The 27,804-nt window shown below is 46.6% G+C and overlaps 1 pseudogene; it reads right to left on the bottom strand.

Moving 5' to 3' along the window:
• The window catches only part of LOC131571252 (serine/threonine-protein kinase PAK 3-like), a 79,214-nt pseudogene that overhangs the window by 47,798 nt on the left and 3,612 nt on the right, over positions 1 to 27,804 (bottom strand).

Consider the following 27,804-nt stretch of genomic DNA (forward strand, 5'->3'; position numbering starts at 1 on the left):
AACTGAGGTTTTGGTTCTTAATAGCTCTGAACAGGAAAAGTACAAAGGACACACCAACTCCTTTACTGCTGCTGATGCAGATAAGGAAAACTCTAACTTGAGAGCATTCACATCCAGTGCTCAACAGGGAGGGAATTGTTGTGCGGATGCATCTTGGCTTGTTGGAAAAGGAGAAAATGAACAGGGCATACCTCTTCTAGAAAACCAAAAAGCCAACATGGCACAAGATGGAAGAGCCACCCACTCCAGTGCGTAAACCCCTTGGTTGCAGTGAGAGCAGGTTTAATAGGGAAACAGCCCTTGTGCTGAGAACTGTCTTGTAGCAATCGATGGAAGTCTGCCTGAAGGTCCCTCATGAACCTCCCATTGTCCAGACTAAAGCTCCCTCAGCACCTCCTCACTGGGCTTGTGCTCCATTCCCTTGCCCAGCTCCTGTGTCTTTTTGTGAAAACTCCGCAGCCCCTCAGGGACTTTCTGCTTCCCAGGGCCCACAAGTGCACACAGCACTCCTGCTGTGGCTGCAGCGCTGCCCAGCACAGGGCCATGCTCACTGCCCTGCTCCTACTGCCCCTCTGCTGCTGACACAGGCAACCAAGCCCTTGGCCTTCTTGGACACCTGGTCCATGGCTGGCTCTTGTTCAACTGATCTTCTATGGTGCTCCTGGGGCCTTTTGACTCATGCAGCTTCCCAGCCACAGAGTTGCCCATTTGCCTTCAAATACAGCATTTAGCATTTCATGATGGCCTTCTTGTTTTCAGCAACACATGACAGCAGTCAAGGACTTGCAGTTTCATCCCCACTCCAGCTTACAAGGCACTTCCCAAAGCTACAGACTTCATCACTAAATGCCTCAACAGAAACTTGCCCCTTTCTTCTTTCTAGCCTCACCAGGAGGCTTCATAGCTACTCACTTTCTTTCTGTGGACACACAGGATAAGAATGGCCCCCCACAGCTTCACCAACAACATAACCATCTCCTTCCAGCTTGTCAAAAGCAAAAAGTCACCCGGTCCAAAAGACTTTGTAGAACTGAAGAAGAACTCAAGAAAACTTCACACCAGACTCACAAGCTAAGCACACCATTCAAAAAACGGAAAACAAACAAACAAAGAACAGTGACCTACAGCATTACAACTTGTGCCCACAGCCACTGTGCTGCAGAAGCCATGAAATAGAGCTTCCCTGAGCCAAGGAGCCTAATGCACTCCCAGAGGCACCAGCCGTTTGGGGCCTTAACATCACAGGTCAAAGGCCAAGTTCTGCTGTCACCGCCTGCAGGAAATCCCTAGCTCCTGGCAGCACTGCAGCACTCAGCATCCTTAGCCAGCAATAGGAAGCGCTGACTGCTCTGAAACTTGCACCTCTGCCTTGCACCAAAGACAGCAAAACCCACAACTGGCACTTACAGGCTCAGGATATCCAGGCTCTGGTGTGACCAATGATGGAGTCTGATGTTCATCCATCTCAATTTGCTCCTCTTGGACTTCTTCTTCAGGAGCAGCAGGAGCCAGGGGAGAGATGGCTCTCGGTTCTGTCATCTGTGGCAAGAGAGAAGCATGAGGCACAGGCCATGACATGTAATTCAGTACCTCGTTTCTTTTCAGATCTACCACCACATCTTCTAAGGAGAAATCAGAACACTGCATAGTGATATAGGGATTTTTACACCCACTGACCAAATTTAAATTGGCCAATTCAACAGAACTCTAGATGGATATAGGGTTGATATTCCTCCATGGTGGCTATCAGCAAGCAATGTTGCCTCTGTAAAACAGAATTTTAAGTTCTTGAAAGCTCTGATTTGGAAAAGTAGGAAGGAGACCCCAACTCTTTGCTACTGCAGCTGAAGACATGGGAATCTCTTAACTGGATGACAATCTCATCCAGGCCTCGAAAAGGGTAGGAAATGTGGTGGAAAAGCATCTTAGCTTACTAGAAAGGGAGAAAATGATCAGGGCAAACCTCTCCTGGCAAACCAACAAGCCAACAAGCCAACAAGCCAACAAGCCACAAGATGGAAGTGTCACCCATTCCAGTGTCTAAAACATCTGAATTTAGTGAGGGGATATTTGGCAGGGAAACGGCCCGTGTGGTGAGCACTGTTGTGTAGGGATGGATGGAAGTCTGCCTGAAAGTCCCTCATGAACCTCCAATTGTCAAGGCTAAAGCTCCACAGCACCTCCTCCCTGGGCTTGTGCTCCCGCAGCCTTGCCCAGCTCCCCTGTCCTTCTCTGCACACACTGCAGCCCCTCCTTGACTTTCTGCTTCCCAGGAACCCACAAGTGCACAGAGCACTCCACCTGTTGCCGCAGCGCTGCCCAGCACAGGGCCACGCTCACTGCCCTGCTCCTGCTGCCCCACTGTTGCTGACACAGGCCACCATGGCTTTGGCCTCCTTGGACACCTTGTCCAGGGCTGGCTCTTGTTCAGCTGATCTTCTACCGCTTCCCTGGAGCCTTTTTACCCACACAGCTCTCCAGTCACAGAGTTGGACATTTTCCTTCAAATTCAGCATCCACTCTTCTAAGATTGCCATCATGTTCTGAGCAACACATGACAGCAGTCAAGGACTTGCAGCTTCACACTTAATCCAGGCCCCAAGTGACTTGCCTGAGCTACAGTTTTTATCACTAAATGCATCAACAGAAACTTGTCCCTTCTTCTTTCTTGCCTCACTTGGAGGCTTCATTACTACTCACTTTCTTTGCTTGGCGAGACAGGACAAGAATGGCCCCCCACAGCTTCATGGATAACACAACCATCTCCTTGCACCATATCAAAAGCCAAAATCAGTTGGCCGAAAAGACTTTGTAGATGTGAAGAATAACTCAAGAAAACTCCAGACCAGTTTCACATGCCATTGGCCACAGCGAAGTACAAGTCCAGAGACAGAGATTCCCTGAGCCAAGCAGCCAGATGCTCTCCCACAGGCACCAGCCCTTTGGGGCCTCAACATCACAGGTCAAAGGCCAAGTTCTGCTGACGCTGCCTGAAGGAAATCCCTAGCTCCTGGCAGCACTGCAGCACTCAGCATCCTCAGCCAGCAACAGGAAGCGCTGGTTGCTCTGAAGCTTGCACCTCTGCCTTGCACTAAAGACAGCACCACCCACAGCTGGCACATACGGGCTCAGGATATCCAGGCTCTGGTGTGGCCACTGATGGAGTCTGGCGTTCATCCATCTCAATTTGCTCCTCTTGGGCTTCTTCTTCTACAGGAGCAGCAGGAGCCAGGGGAGAGACGGCTGTTGGTTCTGTCAGCTGTGGCAAGAGAGAAGCATGAGGCACAGGCCTTGACCTATAATTCAGTACCTCATTTCTTTTCAGATCTACCACCACATCTTCTAAGGACAAATCAGAACACTTCATAGTGATATAGGGATTCTTACACCCACTGACCAAATTTAAATGGGCCAATTCAACAGAACTCTAGATGGATATAGGCTGGGTAGTCCTCCCTGACTGCTGTCGGCAAGCAACGTTGCATCCGTAAACAGAGGTTTTGGTTCTTAATAGCTTGGAATTGGAAAAGTAAGAAGGAGACACCAACACCTTTACTGCTGCTGATACAGATAAGGAAAACTGTAACTCAAGAGCATTTGCATCAGTGCTGAAAAGGGCGGGAAATTTTGTGCGGATGCATCTTGGCTTGCTGGAAATGGAGAAAATGAACAGGGCACACCTCTTCTAGAAAACCAACAAGCCAGCACGGTATAAGATGGAATGTCACCCACTCCAGTGTGTAAACCCTTGGTTGCAGTGAGAGCAGGTTTAGTAGAGAAATGGTCTGTGCGGTGAGCACTGTGTTGTAGCGATTGATGGAAGTCTGCCTGAAGGTCCCTCATGAACCTCCCATTGTCCAGACTAAAGCTCCCTCAGCACCTCCTCACTGGGCCTGTGCTCCATTCCCTTGCCCAGCTGCTCTGTCCTTCTCTGCACACACTGCAGCCCCTCCATGACTTTGTGCTTCCCAGGAACCCACAAGTGCACACAGCACTCCAGCTGTGGCCGCAGCACTGCCCAGCACAGGGCCACGCTCGCTGCCCTTCTCTTGCTGCCCCACTGCTGCTGACACAGGCCACCATGCCCTTGGCCTTCTTGGACAGGTTGTCCAAGGCTGGCTCTTGTTCAGCTGATCTTCGACTGCACACTGGGGTCCTTCTGAGAAACGCAGCTCCCCAGCCACAGATTTGACCATTTGACTTTAACTACAGCATCAGCCATTTCTAGATGGCCTTCATGTTCTGAGCAACAGCAGAAAGCAGTCAAGGACTTGCACCTTCACCCTCCTACCAGGCCCTAAATCAATTGCCAAAGCTGCAGACTTCATCACTAAATGCAACAACCAAAACTTGCCCCGTTCTGCTTTCTTGCCTCAGTCGGACGCTTCATAACTACTCACTTCCTTTCTTCGGCAACACAGGATAAGAATGGCCCCCCACAGCTTCACGGACAACACAACCATTTCCTTGAAGCTTATCAAAAACCAAAAGATACCTGCCCCAAAAGACTTCGTAGAACTGAACAGTTACACAAGAATAATTGCAGAGCAGTCTCACAAGCCAAACACAACATTCCAAAAAGGGAAAACAAAGAAACAAAAGTCCGTGACCTCCAGCACTACCACGTGTGCACTTGGCCATAGCACTGCTGAATCCCAGGGACAGAGCTTCCCTGAGCCAAGCAGCCACATGCTCTCCCACAGGCACCAGCCCTTTGGGGCCTCAACATCACAGGTCAAAGGCCAAGTTCTGCTGTCGCTGCCTGCAGGAAATCCCTAGCTTCTGGCAGGACTCCAGCACTCAGCATCCTCAGCCAGCAACAGGAAGTGCTGGCTGCTCCAAAACTTGCACCTCTGCCTTGCACCAAAGACAGCAGAACTCATGCGACTGGCACTTACGGGCTCACGATATTCAGGCTCTGGTGTGACCAGTGATGGAGTCTGGCATTCATCCATCTCAATTTGCTCCTCTTGGGCTTCTTCTCCAGGAGCAGTGGGAGCCAGAGGAGAGATGGCTGTTGGTTCTGTCAGCTGTGGCACAGGAGAATCATGAGTTACAGGCCATAACCTATAATTCAGTACCTCATTTCTTTTCAGATCTACCACCACATCTTCTAAGATGAATTCAGAACACTTCATAGTGATATAGGGATTCTTACACCCACTGACCAAATTTAAATTGGCCAATTCAACAGAACTCTAGATGGATATAGGGTTGATATTCCTCCATGGTGGCTATCAGCAAGCAATGCTGCCTCTGTAAAACAGAATTTTAAGATCTTGAAAGCTCTGATTTGGAAAAGTAGGAAGGAGACCCCAACTCTTTGCTACTGCAGCTGAAGACATGGAAACTCCAACTGGATTACAATCTCATCCAGGGCTGGAAAAGTGTAGGAAACGTGGTGGAAAAGCATCTTAGTTTGCTGGAAAGGGAGAAAATGATCAGGGCAAACCTCTCCTAGCAAACCAACAAGCCAACAAGCCAACAAGCCAACAAGCCACAAGATGGAAGTGTCACCCATTCCAGTGTCTAAAGCATCTGAATTCAGTGAGGGGATTTTTGGCAGGGAAATGGCCCCTGTGGTTAGCACTTCTTGTGTAGGGATTGATGGAAGTGTGCCTGAAAGACGTCATGAATCTCTCATTGTCCAGGCTAAAGATCCCTCAGCACCTCCTCCCTGGGCTTGTGCTCCCTCAGCCTTGCCCAGTTCCCCTGTCCTTCTCTGCACACACTGCAGCCCCTCCATGACTTTCTGCTTGCCAGGGCCCACAAGTGCACACAGCACTCCAGCTGTGGCCGCAGCGCTGCCCAGCACAGGGCCACACTCACTGCCCTGCTCCTGCTGCCCCACTGCTGCTGACACAGCCCACCATGCCCTTGGCCTCCTTGGACACCTTGTCCCAGGCTGACTCTTGTTCAGCTGATCTTCTACCACAGCCCTGGGGCCTTTTAACTCAGGCATTTCCCTAGACACAGATTTTCCATTTTGACTTTTAATAAGACATCAACCATTAGTAGATGGCCTTCCTCTTGTGAGCAACAAGACAATGCAGTCAAGGACTTGCAGTTTCATCCCCACTCAAGCTTACAAGGGACTTGCCAAAGCTGCAGTCTTCGTCACTAAATGCAACAACAGAAACTTGCCCCTTGTGATTTTTTGCCTCACCAGGCGGCTCCATACCTGCTCACTTTCTTTCTTTGGCAACTCGGGGTAATAATGGCTCCCCAACAGCTTCATGCCTGATGTTCCCCCAGAGGCACCAGCCCTTTAGAGCCCCAACATCACAGGTCAAAGGCCAAGTTCTGCTGATACTGCCTGCAGGAAATCCCTAGCTCCTGGCAGCACTCCAGCACTCAGCATCCTCAGCCAGCAACAGGAAGTGCTGGCTGCTCCAAAACTTGCACCTCTGCCTTGCACCAAAGACAGCACAACTCACGACTGGCACTTACAGTCTCAGGATATCCCAGCTCTAGTGTGACCACTGATCGAGTTTGGACTTCATCCACCTCAATTTGCGCCTCTTGGGCTTTTTCTTCAGGACCAGCAGGAGGCAGAGGAGTGACGGCTGTTGGTTCTGTCACCTGTGGCAAGAGAGAAGCATGAGGCACAGGCCATGACCTATCATTTAGAACATAATTTCTTTTCAGATCTACCACCACATCTTCTAAAGAGAAATCAGAAAATTTCACAGTGATATAGGGATTCTAAATCCCACCGATCAATGTATAATGGGCCAATTCAACAGTACTCTATATGGATATGAGGTTCATATTCCTCCCTGGCTGCTATCAACAAGCAATGCTATCTCGGTAAAATGCTGGTTTTTGTGCTTGAAAGCTCTGAAATGGAAAAGCACGGAATCGACAGCAACACCTTTGCTACTGCTGCTGCAGACAGGGAAAACTCCAACTAGATCACAATCTCATCAATGTTGGGAAACGGACCGGAAACGTTATTGAGAAGCATCTTTGCATGCTGGTTAAGAAGAAAATGAACATGGCAAATCTCACCTAGAAAACCAACAGCCCACAAGCCAACAAGTCAGAAGATGCAAGTGTCCCCAACTCCAGTGTCTAAAGCACTTGTTTTTACCGAGATCATGTTTAGCAGGGAACCGGTCCTTGTGGTGAGCACTATCACGTAATGATTAAAGGAAGTCTGCCTGATGGTCCCTCAAGAGACTTCAATTTTCCAGACTAAAGCTCCCTCAGCACCTCCTCACTGGGCCTGTGCTCCATTCCCTTGCCCAGCTCCCCTGTCCTTCTCTGCACACACTGCAGCCCCTCCATGACTTTCTGCTTCCCAGGGCCCACAAGTGCACACAGCACTCCTGCTGTGGCCGCAGCGCTGCCCAGCACAGGGCCACGCTCACTGCCCTGCTCCTGCTGCCCCCCTGCTGCTGACACAGCCCACCATGCCCTTGGCCTTCTTGGACACCTGGTCCATGGCTGGCTCTTGTTCAACTGATCTTCTACCGCACCCTTGGGGCCTTTTGACGCATGCAGCTCCCCAGCCACAGAGTTGCCCATTTGATTTAAAATACAGCATTTAGTGTTTCAAGATGGCTTTCTTCTTTTCAGCAACACATAACAGCAGTCAAGGTCTTGCAGCTTCACCACCAATCCAGGCTCCAAGGCACTTCCCAAAGCTACAGACTTCATCACTAAATGCCTCAACAGAAACTTGCCCCTTCTGCTTTCTAGCCTCACAAGGAGGCTTCAAAACTACTCACTTTCTTTCTTTGGCCACACAGGGTAAGAATGGCCCCCTACAGCTTCATGGACAACACAACCATCTCCTTGCAGCTTGTCAAAAGCAAAAAGTTACCTGGTCCAAAAGACCTTGTAGAACTGAAGAAGAGCTCAAGAAAACTCCAGACCAGACTCACAAGCTAAATACACCATTCCAAAACCGGAAAACAAACAAAGAACAGTGACCTACAGCATTACAACTTGTGCCCACAGCCACTGTGCTGCAGAAGCCATGAAATATAGCATCCCTGAGCCAAGCAGCCACATGCTCTCCCACAGGCACCAGCTCCTTGGGGCCTCAACATCACAGGTCAAAGGCCAAGTTCTGCTGTCGCTGCCTGCAGGAAATCCCTAGCTCCTGGCAGCACTCCAGCACTCAGCATCCTCAGCCAGCAACAGGAAGCGCTGACTGCTCTGAAACTTGCACCTCTGCCTTGCCCTAAAGACAGCACAACCCACAAGTGGCACTTACGGACTCATGATATCCAGGCTCTGGTGTGGCCACTGATGGAGTCTGATGTTCATCCATCTCAATTTGCTCCTCTTGGGCTTCTTCTCCAGGAGCAGTGGGAGCCAGAGAAGAGACGGCTGTTGGTTCTGTCAGCTGTGGCACAGGAGAATCATGAGTTACAGGCCATGACCTATAATTCAGAACCTCATTTCTTTTCAGATCTACCACCACATCTTCTAAGGAGAAATCAGAACACTGCATAGTGATATAGGGATTTTTACTCCCACTGACCAAATTTAAATGGGAAAATTCAACACAAGTCTAGATGACTAGAATGTTGATATTCCTCCCTTACTGCTCTCAGCAAGTAATGTTGCTTCTGTAAAACAGAATTTTAATTTCATGAAAGCCCTTAAGTGGAAAAGTAGGAAGGAGACAAGAATTCATTTGCTACTGCAGCTGAGGACATGGAGACCTCCACCTGGATTACAATCTCATCCAGGGCTGGAAAAGGGTAGGAAACGCTTTGGAAAAGCATCTTGGCTTGCGGGAAAAGGAGAAAATGATCAGGGCAAACCTCTCCTAGCAAACCAAGAAGCTAAAAAGCCAACAAGCCAACAAGGCACAAGAGTGAAGTATCACCCATTGCAGCATGTAAATGTGGATTAGGGAGGGAATATTTGGTAGGGAAACGGCCCTTGTGGAGAGCATTGTTATGTAGGGATTGATGGAAATCTGTCTAAAGTTCCCTCGTGTGCCTCCCATTGTCCAGACTAAAGCTCCCTCAGCACCTCCTGTTGCAGACATTTTTTCACAGAAATCCTTTCTTTCAGATTTTTTCATCTTCTGGGAAGTAAGGCTCCAGAAGAAGAATGTAAACAATGATTATCAGTTGCTGTGAAATGCAATAGGATGCACCTGTAATTGTTTCATGTTCCATGTGTACCATTAAGAGCCAATCACAGGGCAAGCTCTCTGGAACACAGGGACAGAGAATTCTCTTGTTTTTAGTATCTATTCTTAGCTTAGCTTAGCAAGCTTCTGCAACTTCTCTCTTTATTATATTTAGTATAGTTATATTGTATTATATATATCATATATCAATAAAGCCAGCCTTCTGATCAAGAAACAAGATTCTCCTCCTTCTCTTCCCAAGTGACCTCCTCAGGTCGCTGTAGTAACCTCCTCCCTGGCCTTGTGCTCCACACCCTTGCCCAGCTCCCCTGTCCTTCCCTGCACACACTGCAGCCCCTCCATGACTTTCTGCTTCCCAGGGCCCACAAGTGCACACAGCACTCCTGCTGTGGCCGCAGCGCTGCCCAGCACAGGGCCACGCTCACTGCCCTGCTCCTGCTGCCCCCCTGCTGCTGACACAGCCCACTATGCCCTTGGCCTTCTTGGACACCTGGTCCCAGGCTGGCTCTTGTTCAGCTGATCTTCTACCGCACCCCTGGGACCTTTTGACCCACACATATCTTCAGTCACAGAGTTGCACATTTTCCTTCAAATACAGCATCCACTCTTCTAAGATGGCCTTCATGTTCTGAGCAACACCAGAAAGCAGTCAAAGACTTGTGTCTTCACACTCACTCCAGGCTCCAAGGCACTTCCCAAAGCTACAGACTTCATCACTAAATGCCTCAACAGAAACTTGCCCCTTCTGCTTTCTTGCCTTGCTTGGAGGTTTCATAACTAGTCACTTTCTTTCTTTGGCAACATGATAAGGGAATGGCCCCGCACAGCATCCTGAGCATAACAACGATCTCTTTGAATCTTATCAAAAACCAAAAGACAACTGGGCAATAACACTTTGTGGAGCTGAAGAATAACTCAAGAAAACTGCAGAGCAGTCCCAGAGGTGAAACACACCTTGCCAAAAGGGAAAACAAACAAACAAAGCCCTGTTACCTCCAGCACTATAACGCGTGCCGTCAGCCACAGTGCTGCAGCACAAGGCAAGAGACAGAGTTTTCCTGAGCCAAGGAGCCAGATGCTCTCCCACAGGCACCAGCCCTTTGGGGCCTCAACATCACTGGTCAAAGGCCAAGTTCTGCTGACGCTGCCTGCAGGAAATCCCTAGCTCCTGGCAGCACTGCAGCACTCAGCATCCTCAGCCAGCAACAGGAAGCGCTGGCTGCTCTGAAACTTTCACCTCTGCCTTGCACTAAAGACAGCACCACCCACAGCTGGCACTTACAGGCTCAAGATATCCAGGCTCTGGTGTGACCAATGATGGAGTCTGTCGTTCACCCGCCTCAATTTGCTCCTCTTGGGCTTCTTCTTCATGAGCAGTGGGAGCCAGGGGAGAGATGGCTCTCGATTCTGTCCGCTGTGGCAAGAGAGAAGCATAAGGCACAGGCCGTCACCTATCATTCAGATCCTCATTTCTTTTCACATTTGCCACCACATATTTTAAGGAGAAATCAGGAATTTTGATAGCAATGGAATACCAATTGAAATGCACTGCAAGTTGCTCTCATTTAAATACTTCACCCTGCCTCTTATCTGGTAACAATGTTATTTTTGTAACACCTTGCTTCTAGTTCTTTAAAGTTCTGAAATGGAAAAGAGGGAATTAGGCAGTGATTCCTTTGTTTTTGATGCTGCAGTCACCAAAAGGGATTTTTTTCTGGCCTATCCAGCTGGCCCTCTACTCTCTACTCCCAGTGGCCAAGCTCTCAGCTTGCTCTACATTTCTTCATCACCCCAATATGAAATCTCTCTTTCTCACTCACCTCATGAGCAGCATCTCTGAATGTACGCCTCACATGACCTGTAGTGGGGAAGAGAAAATAAACCAGATGCTGTGAGAAAACTGCTTGGGCTGCTGAATCCCACAGAACAAGTCAACTCAAACAGAGATGACTTCCCGTTTCACAACTTCCCTCCAAAAGACACATTTCATTCACAGCCAGCAAGAGATCAGGACAGTACTCTTGGTTGTGCCTACACTTTGGCCTGTTTTGCCATAAATGAATACAAACATGATCAAGAAACTGCATATTGTTCTTTATCACTCGGTGCTCCTGTTCTACCAAACACATCAAGTAGCTTTTTTTATCCTCTCCCTCAGGTCCTTGTTTTAAAAAATCATGCACTAATTCTCATTAATTCTCTTGCTGGAAACAAGTTGCCCAGAAAAGCTTCCCCCAAATCACCCCGAGCTGTGGCACTTCTATTGTGAAACAGCACAGCAGCAGCTCCAGGGTTCTGGAGTAGACACTCACTGCTTTGAAATTTGCATTTCCTTGCAAAGGGAACCACTGTTTTAGCACTCAGTAAAAGATCAAGTTAGACAGTCAAATCCTTTCAGGAGAAAATTTAGAAAGAAAGAAGCTTTTCCTGAATTCTAGGAACAACTGCAGAGTTTTTAGAAGGCCCTCCAAGGAGGTCTCCCATTCTACATTTTCAAAGGTGTCTTGCAATTCCAGTAAATTGAGGAAATGACAGACTCTGCTGCCACAAACTCTCCTGTGGAGGGAACAGAAGCCCTGCAGGTTCCCTTGCAAATGCTGCCACTGTGGCTACAGACACTCCCTTTTTAGCTGAACTACTTGAAAGGACGTTTACCAAACCAGTGTCATTCTAATGTTCTTCCTGTTTCAAACTCATAAACCCGGTCACTGAGAAAGAGCAGGAAGACATACAAAAGCCAGGTTAGGTTACACCCAGGGAAAACCTCTACTTACATGCCAGCTGAGTGAGATAATAGCCGGAATAATAAACTGCATAAGCAGCGAAAATTGCAGCCTTGAGTTCCTCCATCCCTGTGGCACTGGTCTACAACTCTGCTGACTCTGCTCACACAGTTGGAAAAAAAAGGCTCTTGTCAGTGCAGAGCTACCCCCAACAAATGCCTTAACCAGCAGGATGTGCCTGCTCTCAGCAAGACCTACAGCTGCTCTGACACTCAGGCCTTCTGTGCACCAAGGCAACCTTCTGATGTCACTATGACAACGTGGAAACCATGCCCTGACATCACAAAGCAAACCTTCTATGTTGGTCTGTGAGTTTATGCCAAGCAATAACCAACCTTCCCTGCAGCAAACACAAAATAGCCTGCAAAGTTCTCCTCTGTCAAAAAGCAGCACAAATTCCCATCATGGGCCAAACCCTGTTGTTCAAGAGATCCAAGAGAAACTCCAAGAGTGCACAAAGCACCTACAGGATGGACCCCAATTGAGCACTCAGATGGGGCCCAAGCAAAGAAAACCAGACCAAGAAAATGGCCCACAGCATTGCACAGAACCAGGAGAGAAGCCACTGCTGGCATAACAGCTGAAATCATTCCTAAAAAATCTCCCCACATATTTGCACATTTATTGGACATGCCCAGGGCTCTGGTGCATGTACATCTCTGCCTTTATTCCCCTTTGGAAGCAGTAGAACTGGCAGCATCTGCCTGCATGCAGGAGCTGCTCCAGGCTGGGAACGTGACTGGTGGTGCTGATTTCCAGAGGCTTCTGTGTGCCAGGGGAAGCCAAGGCAGGAGCGGGTTGAACGGTGCTGCTGCTGCTGCTGCTCTGTGCCAGAGAGCCCTGGCTGGGCAGGCCACAGTGCCCACTGCGCTGCGGGCTCTTTCTCCTGCCAGAGCTGGGCACACCTGGAACAAGGCATGACAACTGGTGGGCAAGCCAAGGGCTTTCTGGGGCTGCTCTGCTCTGCACACACCCAGGACACCTTGGCTCCCAAAAAGATCAACCAGAGAAAAACATACATGCCTACACTTTGAAAATGTTTCATTTTGACCTTTCTTACCTGCTAACAGAACTTGCCAAAATGAAAGTTTCCAAGCAGGGCCCGATCCCTGCTGCCAGCTCAGGGTTAGAAAGGAGGCATTACTGTATTTTAGAACTCAGTGCATAGGGAATCGCTTCTCTTACATATGCACACCCAGCAATCTCACTTACTACTTTGTATCTATGGAATTAAGATATATTCAATACTTTGTGGAAACTCACACGCTAAACAATACCCCAATTTATCTAACACATTTCAATTACTTCTCAGAATTTATTGACATCAGAGCAGGAGTGTTCTGTAGCTCCTTGATGGTCACTGTCACAGGTTCAGGAGGAGACCCATGCACAAAAGAACCTAAGCCACAACTGGGCCTGCAAAGCAAATAATACATACCAACCCCTGGATTCCCAAAAATCTGCTGAGCCAGAGAAGGAGATGGATTGTGGTGCTCGGCACCAGGGGCAGGTAGGCAGTGCACTTCCAGGACATCCCCTGGATCAAAACGCTGTGCATCTCATCCTTCTCACCCCTCCACCCCAGAACCAGGCCCTGTATCTCCTGTTCAGGAGTGGAATTTTCCCAGTTACAGCATTGACCCACACATGGCCGGTGTGTGAGATGAGGCCATGATGGCTCAGGATACCGACTCCCTGCCACCAAGGGCTCCATTATGCACTGCTCCCCTTTCAAAGCTTGACTGCCCACCGATTGACCAATACATTGTTTCTCTATCAAGGGTCTCCTGGCCTGACTATATCATGCTTGTATCCCCAGTCTTCTGTTCTGGTTTTGCTGAATAATAAGTTTTGAACCTTTAAGACTTCTTCCAAGAGTAAAGTGGTGGGGAGAAGAAGTATGGAGTTTCATTCAGAAACTGCATTAACTCCTCCACATTCCTGCTCCTGCACTCTGACATCTGCGCATGGACAGACAGCAGGACAGAGTTCTCCTTCGCTTTTAGTTAGTTTTAGCTAGCTGAGGCAAAGAAGTTCCCTGGACCGTGGGTTTTTTTTCCATTTTCTTTGAACCTGTTTAGACCTTCTCCAGTCTGAACACCAGAAGAGCACTGGCAGCTCACACCTGTGACCCACCAAGCCGGGCCTGGTCCGCAGCATTTCCAGCACCCCTGGGACTGACAGGAGACTGAGTGAGCTGAGCCACAGCCCACGGAGGAGACTTTCTGAGTTTGGCTTTTTTTTGGAGCCACAATAGGTTTTCTTGTTTAATATTGTTTGGCTTTTATTGTTTAATAAAGAGTTTTTTCCACGCTTCTCCAAGGACGTGTTTTCTCCCAAACTGGTTGGGAAAGGGGCTGATTGAATGTGCTTTCTACAGGAACCCCTTCGGGGGTTCTCTCCCAAATCTGCCCTCAACCAGGACAAAAGGTCAAGTTCCCACCCATTAAACAAGATACTTTTCTTCATTACCTTTTCAACCTGCTCAAACATCAAATATGGCAGGGCCTTGGACACAGTTGTTTGAGAAATATTCCCAATCCTCAAATTCTCCTTTACTGATCAAGAGTATCCTAAAAACACTTTCTTCCCTTGAATGCATTCCAGCTACCTTCTTAGAAGAACCATTTTCTTTATTCTCAGGGTTAAGATAGACACTTGCACACATTAGGCACTGCAATGGGGGAAGGCAGCTTGGACACATTAAGCGCTGCTCGTTAAAGCTCAAGGAATTCACAAGACTAAGCCCCATTTGTTACACTTTAACATTTTCCCAACATCTCTTCTTCCTACTCTCAAAATCAAACACAAGCATTATGCCAAGAAGTCCTGCAAGTGCTTTTGCTGAGTGAAGACACATTGCATCCTTCCTTCAGAAACTAATAAAAAAAACCACAAATTGCCTACTGCAACCATTCTGCTCCCTTCCTAATCAGTTCACTACTCAAGCAAAACCCTCAGGCACATCTCTGATTCCCTCTCTCCCAGCAGCTCAGAGCAGCATTGCACAGCACTTGCTGTGTGTCAGAGAACACAAAGCAGGCTGGCCTGGTGGGCCTGAATATTTCTGCCAAACACTCTGCATCTCACACCTTTGCTCGGGCTCAGTGCTTCCTCCCAGAGCTGTGTGAGGCGCTGGCTCCTGCAGATGTGCCCTGCCAAGCTGTCCCTGCCTCACGCTGGCCTCACTTGCCCTGGCACAAGAGCCGGGCCTGAAGGAGGCTGCCCTGTGCTCTAGCCTGCCGAGCAGCCCAGCTTCCTGCCCCAGTGCCCAGGGTGCTGCACACACTTCTGACCTTTACCAGGAGTTGCAGGGCAGCCAGCAGAAGAGCAGGAATCCTCAGGCAGCCCAGTGGCCCTCGGCTGCCCTGGGCCTTTCTCTGCTCCTGGGCACACTGCAGACGGCCAATGCCTCCAGGCTGGGCTGTGCCCAGCACGGCTGTGCTTCCCCTCGGCAGCAGCCAGCTGCCACCTGGGCTCTGAGAGCAGAGCATTCGCCTGTTGCCAGGAACAGGCACCCAGGGCCCGGCTGCTGCCTCTTGCAGCTCCAAGGGCCTCTTTCCAGCCTGCCTCTGCGGGGCTCAGCCTGCTCCAGCCTCTGCCAGGGCTCTGCTGGGGCTCCACCCCGGCCAAGGCCGGGCCCGCTCTCACCTCCCAGGCGCTGACAGCTCTGCACCACAGGAGACCTTCCCGAGCACCCTCTCTGACCTTTCTGCTTTCTCACTTGAGCAAGGCTCTCCTTCCACCAAGACATTGCATTTAGGGATACAAATCCAAGTGGGAGGAACCCACATGTTCTTGAGTCCAGAGAATGGGCTACCCCATTCTTCCTTTGCCTTTTTCTGCAAATGCCATTGCTCTTTCTGCCTCAACTAGAAATATCACAGCTAGGCAAAAACCTGTCACTGGGTCCTATTCCAAAGGCAGTGTGCTCTGGGGAGGATGAATGAAAAAGATCCTTCCCCACTTTCAAGGCACAACAAAGAAAGCAATAAATTTTACTTTGCACATTTCAGAGACAGGTGGTAACTCAGAGGGAAATGCTGAACTTATTCACAGGGTGAAAAATAATGGAATCTTCCAGATGAGTTGAAGTTTCTCACAATTTGTTGATTTACAATCCTACTCTACATTCGTACTTTAAGCTAGTTATGGAGTAAATGGTCCTGATGTCATTATCACAGTGTTAACGTCTACTTCCTCCTCTTCACTGAAATGATGAATGGCACCAGGAATGAAGCAGGCTCAGCTCATGTTACAAATGGATGCTGCTCACAAATAAAACCCAAAACAATAACAAACAGTGAAGCATGACATTCCAAGCTCAAGTGCTTCACAGGCTCCATCGGGATTCCTCTAGTTCCTAGAAAGATGTAGAATAAGCATCGACAGGACAATCTGCACCTCCATCTTCATGTGTAGGATCTTGCCATCACGGGTAAACCTGGCCCAGAAAAATGCTCATCCATTTGTTCTGGTTGCATCATCTTGCTGGGTTTTTTGCCCTGCCAGTGCTCTAGAAATTGTGCTTACTGTCCCTGGGGTTTCTTCCTCTCAGGAAACTCAGGGCAACAAAAACAAAACAAGGCAACAGAAACAGTCAGAAAACAGAGTACCTCTCTGTGGGAATCGTCAAATCAGAGAGTTTTGAGAAAGCTGCAAAAGGCAGGCCTCAGAGACAGCAGAACTCTGAGTAGAGCTAAGCAGTGTCGCCGGCAGGGCACTATTTACAAATCGCCAACAGAAGGGGACTGCTGTGGAATGTGCCTTGAACTGTTTTATTTTTCAGCATCAGTCCCATTACATGATTATTGCAATGGGAAGATGCCATCATTTCACATCCCAGGCAGCAGACAAAGAATTTCATGTTACAACTTACTTTATAAGTTTCTTGACCAATCACACAAAGCAAAAGCATACTGACAGTAGTTCTATCCAATCACCATAAGCACACATACTTTTGGTTAAAACAATGCTTGCTTATTTCAAATACAACACCTACTTGTAAGCCCTAAAACGCAATGCACAGAGCTCTATTATTAAGCTTCAATCTTTGTAATATCTTGCTAGATAAACTTTTCAGTAGCTTAGAGAGTTATTCTAGACAAGCATAAATACACAGACCATTGTTTGTCCTTGTTTTTCTACAGTTTAAATAATTTTTCTGCTGACCTATCTCATGGCTGCTGCTTAGCTCTAATCACAGTTCTACTGTATCTAAGGCCTGCCTTTTGTACCTTTCCCAAAATCCTCTAATCTTGTGGATTCCCACAAAGCAGTAGCCAGCAGATTTGTCAGCAGAAAACTATATAAAAAGTAGAAAAGAAATTACAAATAAAATAATGGTTTGTGTATTAACGCTTGGCTAGAATAATTCTTTAAGTTTCAGAAAAGTATATCTAGCAAGATATGAGGAATTCTAAGCTTAATAATGGAGCTCTGCGCATTGTGTTTTAAGGCTCACAAGGAGGTATTGTATTCAAAGATGTGGAAACCCAGGGCACCAGGAATGTTTCTCTGTCTGCTCTGGGGTGCCCTGATCCCCAGAGGAGCACTGACTTTGACCCTCATTCATGGAGAAAGTTGCCTAGACTTCAAGATAGACTAGAATCAACAAAAGTGTGGAATAGATTCTAGAGAGCAGTCTAGGTGAGAAATTTAGATTTGGGATTTTTAGGATGTTGTGGATGGAAGCAAGATGGAGGGCACAGGGTGTCATCCTGGGTTTCTTCTTCATGCTTCTTCTTCCTTCTTCTTCATGGGTTTGGGTGGCATTTTGTAATTGGGGGCAGAAAAGTCTGCATTGCAAGGTCTTTGGGATCAGTTTTTGGGTTGAAAGGGAAAATAATCTAGGCGTCAGTTCTTAATTGGATAGTTTAGTCTTAAAAGACTTTATAATAAGAGATTGTTAGCCATATTTGCCTTCTGAAGAAAAGCTGCTGAACTCACAGTAGTGAGACTGTTTTACTGATAAGAAATAATAAACACCTGAGTGCGAACATGAGCTACTGTCTCAAGTGCCTTCAATCCAGACCCAGAGAAATCAACAACTGGAACTGTCACAGAAATAAGCAAGCATTGTTTTAACAAAAGGGATGTGTGCTTGTAGTGGTTGGATAGAACTACTGTCAATATGCTTTTGCTTTGTGTGATTGGTCAAAAAGCTTTTGAAGTAAGTTATAACATTAAGTTCCTTGTCTGCTGCTGGGGATAAGAGCTGCTGGCATCTTCCCATTGTCATAACCATGGAATGAGACTGATGCTAGAAAACAAACAGCTCGAGGCGCGTTCCTCAGCAGTCCCATCCCATTCCTGATTTGGACACAGACCCCTGGCCAGCAATAGTGTATAGATGTTAAATTACATCTATGATAAATGAATATGCATTATTTTGTTCATTTTGATATATTTTCATTTCATATAGATTTGATAAATTCCTCCAGCTTGGGAGAGTGAAGATGTACAGCAGTCCAAAACCTTCTGCCCACACAGCAGTCAGCCCCGAGTGTGTGCATGCACACCCACCCACTGTGCTTGCTCTTCTCAGCATCTTGGGGCTGCTGTTTGCACAGAATTGGGATGAATTTACCTCAACAGAGCCATGAGTTGGGTATCCAGCCTGTTATGAACACTCATGCAGCAAGGCACAACACAGAGCTCTCAAATCACAATACTACGTCTTCTTTCATTCCTGTTGGGCACTGAGGAACTCTTAAAAGCGCCACAGACACACAAAAGAAGTGGGAAAAATTGGCATCATACTACTGCTGGTATCCTCCTGGAGGAAAATCTGTTGGGTTTCTTAACGTCATAGCTTTCCAAAAATTAGGGGAAAAAACCTAGTGCTCAGCACCAGTAGCCCAATTGTGAATGATTTCCTTGGCTTGGCAAAACCTGGGGTCTTTACAGTGGACTCCATCCTTGGTTCAAATCACCTGTCCTCACCTGCAGACAAAAGCACCACCACCAGCAGCAGAAGCTACATCAGTCAATTTTCTCAAAAAGCTGTGTTAAATTTGGGAGAGGAAAGGAAAACATGTCTATCACTGAAGGGGTATGGGAGACAGACAAAGGTGATACAGAGACTCCATCATCAGAAGGCATGAAAAGGTACTTGGGTTTTAGAAATCTACAGTTCTTATATAAACAATGGTGGACCTAAGATCTGACTTGGCTTTAGGAACCTTCTCTCAAAATATTGGTGAACTATGAATAGCACACTCTTTAGAACCATATCTATAAACAATGCTTACAGAAAGAGAAATAATCATTGTTTTAATTCTTTCCTCTAAGTTTCCCAGGCTCGGCTTGGGAGAAATTATGTCTGTTCTTTCTTCGACTGAACTAAGAATATCCACATTTAACTATTAATTGACTGAATTTTTCTGCCTTTCTAAACAGGATATGATGATACTGGCCCCTTGTGTTTACAATTCTGCATCATGTTGTTTAATTGTCATTTCATGATTTCTTACAGTATTTGTTAATCAGCTTTTTTCTACTGGCACATTTCCTCCTTTATAGCCATGGCAATTCAGAAATTTGTTTTGCTCTCAGCAAATTTGCTGACAGACTGCAAATCGGACCTATGAGGATTTCAGTTTACCTAAATTTCAGTTTACTTGCAATGTTGAACAGCTCCTGGGAATACCTCATGATGGCAGTCTATGTCATTTATAACACTTTCTGATACTTCATTGACAAATCAAGTGATACTGGTTCTGTTCTGCAAGCTGTAGCTGTGTTTGTCTTTTAAATCTGTAGGCTGTGACTAAAATAATCAGCATTAATTATTCAGCAACATAAAAGAAGTGATGAGTTTTCAAACACTATAAATCTAATCCATATAAAATACATTTTAAGTATAAATAAGATGAGCTAGATAAGCTCTTTTTATTGTTATCAAATGATTCTTGGAATCTTCAAGGGTCAGTGTCTCTTGTCTCCATCATTTATGAGACCTTCATATTAAGTTCTTTACTGTATCTAGGAGATACTTTGTGCAACCCTACTGTTAACAATGCCTGATGTTTACTAGAGATAACATGTCAATTTTGTTTTTCTTTGATGACAATTAAATTTATTGTTTGTACATTCCTAAATCAAACTTCAGACTTGTCAATATTTTAACTGGTTCATTTTTCAAAGAACAGCAGTGTTTTTCTTCCTGATTCTACTAAGAAAGAACACGAGGATAGCAAAAACATAAATGAGAACTTGCTTCTGTATAGCATTTATTTAGCTAATACTTCATACCAAGTACATATATACATTATTTTTAGATAATAGTGTAATTAACCAAGTTTACAAAGTGATGTAAAATAACTCTCAGTCATTGCTTTAAATGTTTTCCTCTCTTCTCTTCCTTTAACTTTTCTATTCCTGAGAGCCATGAGTACTTGTAAATGATAAAGATGTTCCAAGGTATCAATTAGTCTAATGGTTTACTGTCTTTAAAATAAAAATCAAAAGTAGATACATGCCTTGTTTCCCAGAAAAAAAGAGAACAAAAGAGAAATCTTCATTTTTATTCCTGGGCATTAATCAGATTTAATGGAAATACTGCACAGAATTAAATAGAAGTTGGATAAGATTTTAATCCAAAATACAGCCCTGCAATTGTCATCCTTACTAGTTTCAGCAAAGTGTCTTTATACTATAGGTATGTTAGCATTCAGAAACATATAATCACGGGGGATTATATGTGGTGTTTTTATTAAGAGCTCTGGGTGTCAGGGGTATATTCAACCCAAATGTAACTCCGACCATACATCTGAAATGATCATGTTTTATACTCTATCGTTACATAACTTTCACGTTAATTATTAAACTTATATTGTTCTATTGTATACATAAATTTAGCCCCTCTCTGAATTTCCAACATAGTTTCTCATTATTCTTCTTATGGTTATATAATAATTACATTTAATTACTAAAAAATCATCACATCTAACAATTATATAATTTATCATACTGCAACTAGTCCTGACGTCTTATAATTTCTATGATTTTGGCTCAAGTTTGCTTCCTGCAGTGGTTGGAGCTCAAGAAGCCAAAGAGAGCCTGCAGGACAGGTGACTGCACTGTGACTGCAGCCCCAGGAGGCGTCACCTTGGCGGCTCAGGAGCGGCTCCGCTGTCCATCCGCGATGTGCCCGCTGCTGCTGCATCCTGCGAGTCCTGGCAGCAGGAGCTGCTCCCTGCCGCTGGCCAGCTCTTCTGCCTGGAGTCCCTTCCCCTGCTGGCAGTAAAAGCTCCCTCTTGCCTGCAGCCAAATGCGTGCCTGTGCCTTGGGCTGGCTTTGCCACATCTCTTTTTCCAAGTGTTCGACTCCCAGGCTTCTGCCCCAGCCCAGGGACATTTGTTGTTTCCATCCCCAGGTAGGTTTACATGGTGGACCATTGTGTCTTTACCTAAGAGATGAATCATTAAGATTGTGGTGCTTTCCTGTATACAATTTCCTGTTAAGACCAAGAACAGGCTGCTCCTGCAGCTTGGTTTGTGCCTATTCCCACACCATTTATTCTACACTGCATGACTAAAGAAAATCTATCTTTTTCCTTACTGAGTTTAGGCTATAGCTTAGTGAAAATACGTGTTAAAGGAGAATAAATGCCATAATCCCCATACATTTTTTCCCTCTCCTCCCCAGAGAGGGTGCTGCCTGAAGGGGTTCTAGAGATAGACCACAACTCTTAGACAACCTGAGAAGGATGTTTCACAGAGAAGACATGTTTATTACCCACAGCTGGACGGACCTGTGAGCAATTGGGTGCCACAGCTTGTCATACACTCATCAGAGCTTCAGGATCAGTGAAGAAATAGGGACAAACATTGATGTGGTCACTCGTCATGAAAATGAGAAGTGCCCCAAAGCCAATGTCAGTTTAAAAGGGAACTTAATTACACATTGCTACAACTGCGCTGCTTAGACAGAGTGACCACTGTTACAGGATGGCTACAGAATGGCACAACTCTGCTGACCCTATATATAAACAGAGAAGAATCCATTTCAGTTTCCACAATCCCACAAGTATGGTACAGGTTACTAAGTGCTGCCTACATATATCTGTGTGTGTGTTTGTATGTAAAGAACCAAACATGGACTGAATTATCTGCATATCCACAGAGCAGGAGTTCTGTGCTCCCAGAGTTTTCTCAGCAGGCCTCAGTGGAGTCCCGGAGTTTTCTCAGCAGGCCTTTGCAGTGAGTTCTGAGCCAATGTGGGGCTCTGCTGCCATCCCAAATCTGAGCTTCCCTTGCCCAGCCTGAGTGCAAGTGGGGCACGTGCTGGGCATGGCTGGAGATTTTCATGGCCAAAATCCTCCAGCATTTACATCTGCCCATGGCTTTGGGTAGCACAAATCACAGAACATCCATCTCACTTGATAAATGATATTTCTTGCAGACTGCTAGAGCCACACTGCTGATCGACAAATACACGCTGTAGCTGCTGCTCTCTGTGAAGAGAGGTGTGGCTACAACTCACAAGAATCAATTTCAGTTGGAAAATGTCCTTTTTTTACAAATTGCTATACTCATGCTGACAAAATAGAAATCTCAATTTCTATATAGAAATTGAGAACTATAGAACTATAGCTCTATAGAAATCTCAATTTAGGTTAAAAACAGGAATTTATTACATTATTGCAACCAGTCCATGTTAAATTATACAAACACCAACTTCAGTTAACAAAACCTAATTTATTGCCAACCTCTACAACTCACCAAACACAAAGATCAATTAGGTGTTTAACAACTTAATTTATTACATAATTCTACAAGTATACAGCCCATATAGAAATACAAAAATATGCATTCCCTCCCCAAGTAACCTTGTACCAAAAACCTTATGGATAGAATTATACAACTATCCCACTCCATGCATGTTAAAATAGTACTAAATATATATATACCAAAAAAATATATAAATACATATATAACACAAACCTATCTAGAAATATACAAATATCACTATGCCAAACTAAATATCCACACAAATGCATCAATACAAATAAACAACTATACATCTGGATACATAGGTAAAAATAATTACACATAGAAATGGATCAATATACATATAAAAACATAAGAATAGGCATGTATAGGCATGTATACCTATACAAATACCAATATACCTATTTAAAGGGCCATATATTTATGACTGCATCAAGAGACATAGATAGCAACAAAACTGTATACATAGGAAATAGAACTAAAGACAGATATATCAACTTCCATATGCTATGTATATGTTTATATATGGTTGTTATTACATTTATGTGTATATATGTACACTTAGATACATATATACACATATGTGTAATAACAAACATATATAAATCTATACATAGCATACATCCATAAATATAATGACATATAGAAATATGCCTGTACAAATAGCAGGCTACATATGTACATATCCATATAATAATCTCTGTCCACATGTAAGTCCGTGTATCTTTAAACAGAGCTCCAAGTAGAGGGATCCCAGCTGCCCCATCTTCAAAGCCTCTTCCTCGGGCTCTCCTCCCGTGCAGAGCAGCTCTCCTGGACAGGAACAGCAGATGGAACATCTGACAAGGAAAGGGAACACTGAGTGAGTATGGGGATGTTTCCCTTGGCAGCAGCTGCACTTCCATCAGGGAAGAGGAAATGTCAGAGCCTCACCAGGAGGGTGGGAAAGAGAAAGCAGCCGAGCGGGCCAGGCTGTGGTGAGCGCAGTCGCGGCGGGACTGTCCCGCAGCCCCGGCAGCCCGGCAGAGCCGGCACAGCTCCCGGGCCCTGCCGGCACAGCTGCCTTGCCCAAGGACAGCCCCTGTGCCAGCCGGGAGAGCTGCGCTGAGCGGCCCCAGCACGGGCAGGGCCCGCTCCTGCCCGCCGGGCAGTGCCCACGGCCACAGCCCACGGTAACCTCAGCCCCAGCCTGCCTCCCCGGGCCTGTGGCCTCAGCCGGGCTCTCTGCAGGCTGGCAGCAGCAGGTCCCCGTTCACTGCTCTTGCACTGGCCTTCAGCTCCTCCCTGCTGCCTCCCGTCAGTCTCCGGCTGTCCTCAAGGTTTTTCCTTGCAGTTGTGGCAAAAGTGGAGGCTCTGGAATTGCTTCCAAGGCCTGGCAGAGCTGCAGTCCCTGCTGTGCTCCCTGCTGGCCCGCTCCATCCCCTCAGCCCCGCCATGCTCTGGGTGAAGCCCCAGCCCCCTTCAGTTTCTTCAGCCCCTCACAGTCCTCTCACACCCCTCAGTCCCTTCTGAGCCATCCCGTCCCCTAAGACCCGCCAGCCCTCAGCCAATGTCACTTCCCTGTCACCTCAGTGCCACCATGGGCCTCGGCTGCCCCACAGCCCTCAGCCCCAGCAGCAGCTCAGGGTCAGCGTCCCTTCGGCGCCACCGCCCCCTCAGCCCCCTCAGCCCCCTCTGTCTCACCGTCCTTCAGCAGCTCCTCAGGGGACAGTGCCTGGGGCCAGCGGCAGCTCCCACCGCTCCAGGGACAGCCGGGGCTGGAAGCGCTGCTCCGCCCGGCCCGGCCGCCAGCTCGGACCCAGCACAGGGACAGGGGACACAGGGGGTACCGTGGGAGAAAAAGTGTGTTTAAAAAACGACTGGATGTGGCACTTCGTGCCATGATGTAGTTGAGGTGTTAGAACATGGGTTGGACTCGATGATCTTAAAGGTCTCTTCCAACCTAGAAATTCGGTCATACTGTGATTCTGTAAAAAGCAAGAGGTGAAAAAGGCAGCTGAGGGGGAAAAGAGCTAAAAATGCAGCCTAGGCCTACACGGGTCAATCTATGCATCTAAACTTCCACATACCTTTAACTAAAAACCTATGCACATTTCTAAATCTATATCTAAGCGCCCAAATGTAAGCATATACATGCAAGCATCTAAATGTAACTCTATAAATATATAAATGTAAATCTCAAAGTCTAGAAATGTAACTAATTCTGTCCCATCTATAACAATATAGATCAATTACCTGTATAGATGTATATATATGCACATACAAACACACCTCTATAAATCTGTACTACATGGATTTAGAAATAGAATTGTAGAAATCTATAAATCTATGTGTACACTTAAGGATTCCACCTGCCTGATGGTCACAGGTTCTCCCTCTGATCCTTCTTCCCACGCAGGACAGCCCTCCTGGCAAGGCAGATCAGCTGGAAATCTGGGACGCAAAGGTAACACTGGGTCAATATTGGCCTCTGTGCATCTGTCCTGTTTGGAAGTAACTTTCTTCTTTGAAAGACTGTAAAAGATGGCTGGAAAGGCAGACTCACGCTTGATAATTTGAAGCCTGCTCTTCAAAGAGCCAGACTCCTTCCACGTGTTCAAAACTTTTGAAGTTTTGAAGTATCCCAATAAACTCAAAGCCCTCTCAGTGCAAAGGGCCCCCATGAGAGCTTGAAACACAGACAGTGCCAGCTGCCACAAGGAAGCCCAGCCTGGTTCTTTCTCTGTGCTGATAGAGAGACCTCAGTCCTCACTGAAATGGCTGAAGCTGAAGGTGCTGGAGCTGAGTTATGAACTAGCACCGTTCCCTGCCATCTACAACCTGCCCTCTGCAGTGAGCCACAGCTCCTCCAAAACAACCACCAGCTCTGGGATGAACAGCTCTGTGACAAATGACCAGGTAATATTGGCTTTGGCATTTATGTATTAGGTTATGCATGTTGTTAGTGATTATGAGTATTTAAAAATAGCATCAGTTAAAACATTTTTAGCTGCTTGTAAAACTAATAGAATCTATCAGCTTAAGTGTGCACTGTGCTGCTCATAGAAACAGTAGTGTAATGAATATAATATCTATGTATCACTTATGGAAACAATTGTGTGATGAGTGTATTGTGTTACAGACCCTAGCAAATCATAAGGGGGAAAAAAAGGCTTGTGTGTAACTGAAAACAGTGTAAGGCCATCCACTGACCAACCTGTTCAAGTGATAAAATAACCCTGACACCAACCAGAGCACCAGAGGACAATTAGAGAATACCATGTTAAATTTAAGGAGGACATACTAAACCCTTATCAGAGGATGTGAAACAGCAGGAAGGAGACACAAGAAGAAATAAAATATATTGATCTGATGCACAGGACGTCATGCAGTAAGCCTGAGTGAGTGTGAAGAAGTCAAACAAATGAGTTCCCAAAACATCAGAAAGTTCCCAAGAATGTTTCAATACAGCCTGAAACGCATGAATATGCTGGCATCTCAGCAATGTAACCCTATAAAGATAACACTGTCTCTGTACAGCGGGTGCTCTTTGGCTGTTGGCCAGGAGCACCCCAGTGCTGCAAATATTGTCTTTTTTTATCCTATTAGTATTAAACTTTTAAAAATTCTAAGCAGTGAATTCTGTTTTTCACATCTGGGAGGGAAAGAGCTCCCTACCAGGCCTGCAGGCTGCACCAGTTTTGCTCAAGAATGCAGACCCAAAGTGCTCTCTCTCTCCTTTAGTTTAAAGGGGAAATTTCTTTTTTTTCTTGAGCTAGTGGATTTGTGACTAATGATTTCCTTGGCCTCAGAGCTTCTGCTGCTTGTATTTTTAATGTATCTCACTATACCTATCAGCACAGTGGCACTACATGGATTTAATGCTTGGAGACAAAAAGCTCAGACTTCTACACTGACCTTTTGCTGGGCTTTTCCTCTCTTGCTTCAAGAGTCACTCAGGATTGCCTCCAGAGCACTGACATTCTGCAGCAAATTTATCCATGGACATCAGCACAAAACTGGGACACCCAGCTTGGTGACACAACTGCCACAAGGTCAGGTTTATTCCCTGCTCTCTTGCCCCAGCAGAGGACTCAGTGTCAGAGCCTCTGGAGAAGCGTGGAGGGCAGGGCTCAGGCAGGTTGTGCCTGTGCAGGATTTGAACTCAAGGCAACAGAAAGCACCAAGCCTGCAGACAGGAACTCAACTCTTCTCATCTCCCTTCTTGCCAGAGGCAGGCTCACCCCTCTCTAAACCAGTGGGGGCTCTTTCCTTACCAAGCTCCTCGGGCTCCTGGGAATTGTTCCTGCAGCTCTTGGTGCCAGGCAAAGCTCCCTCTGCTGCAGCTCTGCCCACAGGCTCCCCTCCTGAAGACTCAGAGGCAACAGTATTATTGGCCTTGAAAGAGAAACAGAAAGGAAGAAACCCTTCTCACCACTGACACAAAACACCTGGTCCAACAACTCCATGGCTCACAGTTCATAGTCTCTTGTTCCTAACAAGAACTCTGGGCCGGAAAGGCCTTCAATAGTCAAAAAGATTTGACTTCTCAAACACAGTCCAAAAGCTGTCAAAGCTGGCAGTGTTGAACATGGGTGTGATACTGAAAACGTGGAATGGCTGCTAAGGAGGAGTCCTGCCAGCTCCTGGCACAGGGATGTGCCCCTTCCTCCACAGCCCTGAGCACAGCAGTCTCATCCAGGCTGCAGCTTGGCAGGGACAGCATGGAAACACACATCTCTTCCCACAGAGATGCCCAAGAGCAAGGGGACTGAGCTCTGCAACATGGACAGCAAGATTGGCCAGTTTGCCCAGCTGAGGATTTCCCAGATGGAAACTGGACTGCAGGCAACAGCTTACTGAGAGGACAAGAAAGCTGCAGCTGCCGCCCAGCCCCAGCCACGGCTCTGGGAGCGCCCACACGCACGGCAGGGCTCACACAGCAGCAGCAGCTGCAGCCCAGCCCTTGCTTTGCCTTGGCCTTCCCACCCAAAAGAGGCACAGCCCACATCTGCTGCTGCAACAGAGGCACCTCTGGCATGCCCCTCCCTGCCTGGGACACTTGGCCTTCCGTGCCACTTCCCCAAACACTCTTCTCTTCTTTCCCATCAAACAAAGCCTCTTAGAACCTGCAGAGCTTCCACTTCCACACCACAAATGCTCCTGCATGAGGGGTTCTTCCCAGGAA

This window comes from Ammospiza caudacuta, chromosome Z (genome assembly GCF_027887145.1).
Source record: "Ammospiza caudacuta isolate bAmmCau1 chromosome Z, bAmmCau1.pri, whole genome shotgun sequence".
Classification (NCBI taxonomy): domain Eukaryota; kingdom Metazoa; phylum Chordata; class Aves; order Passeriformes; family Passerellidae; genus Ammospiza; species Ammospiza caudacuta.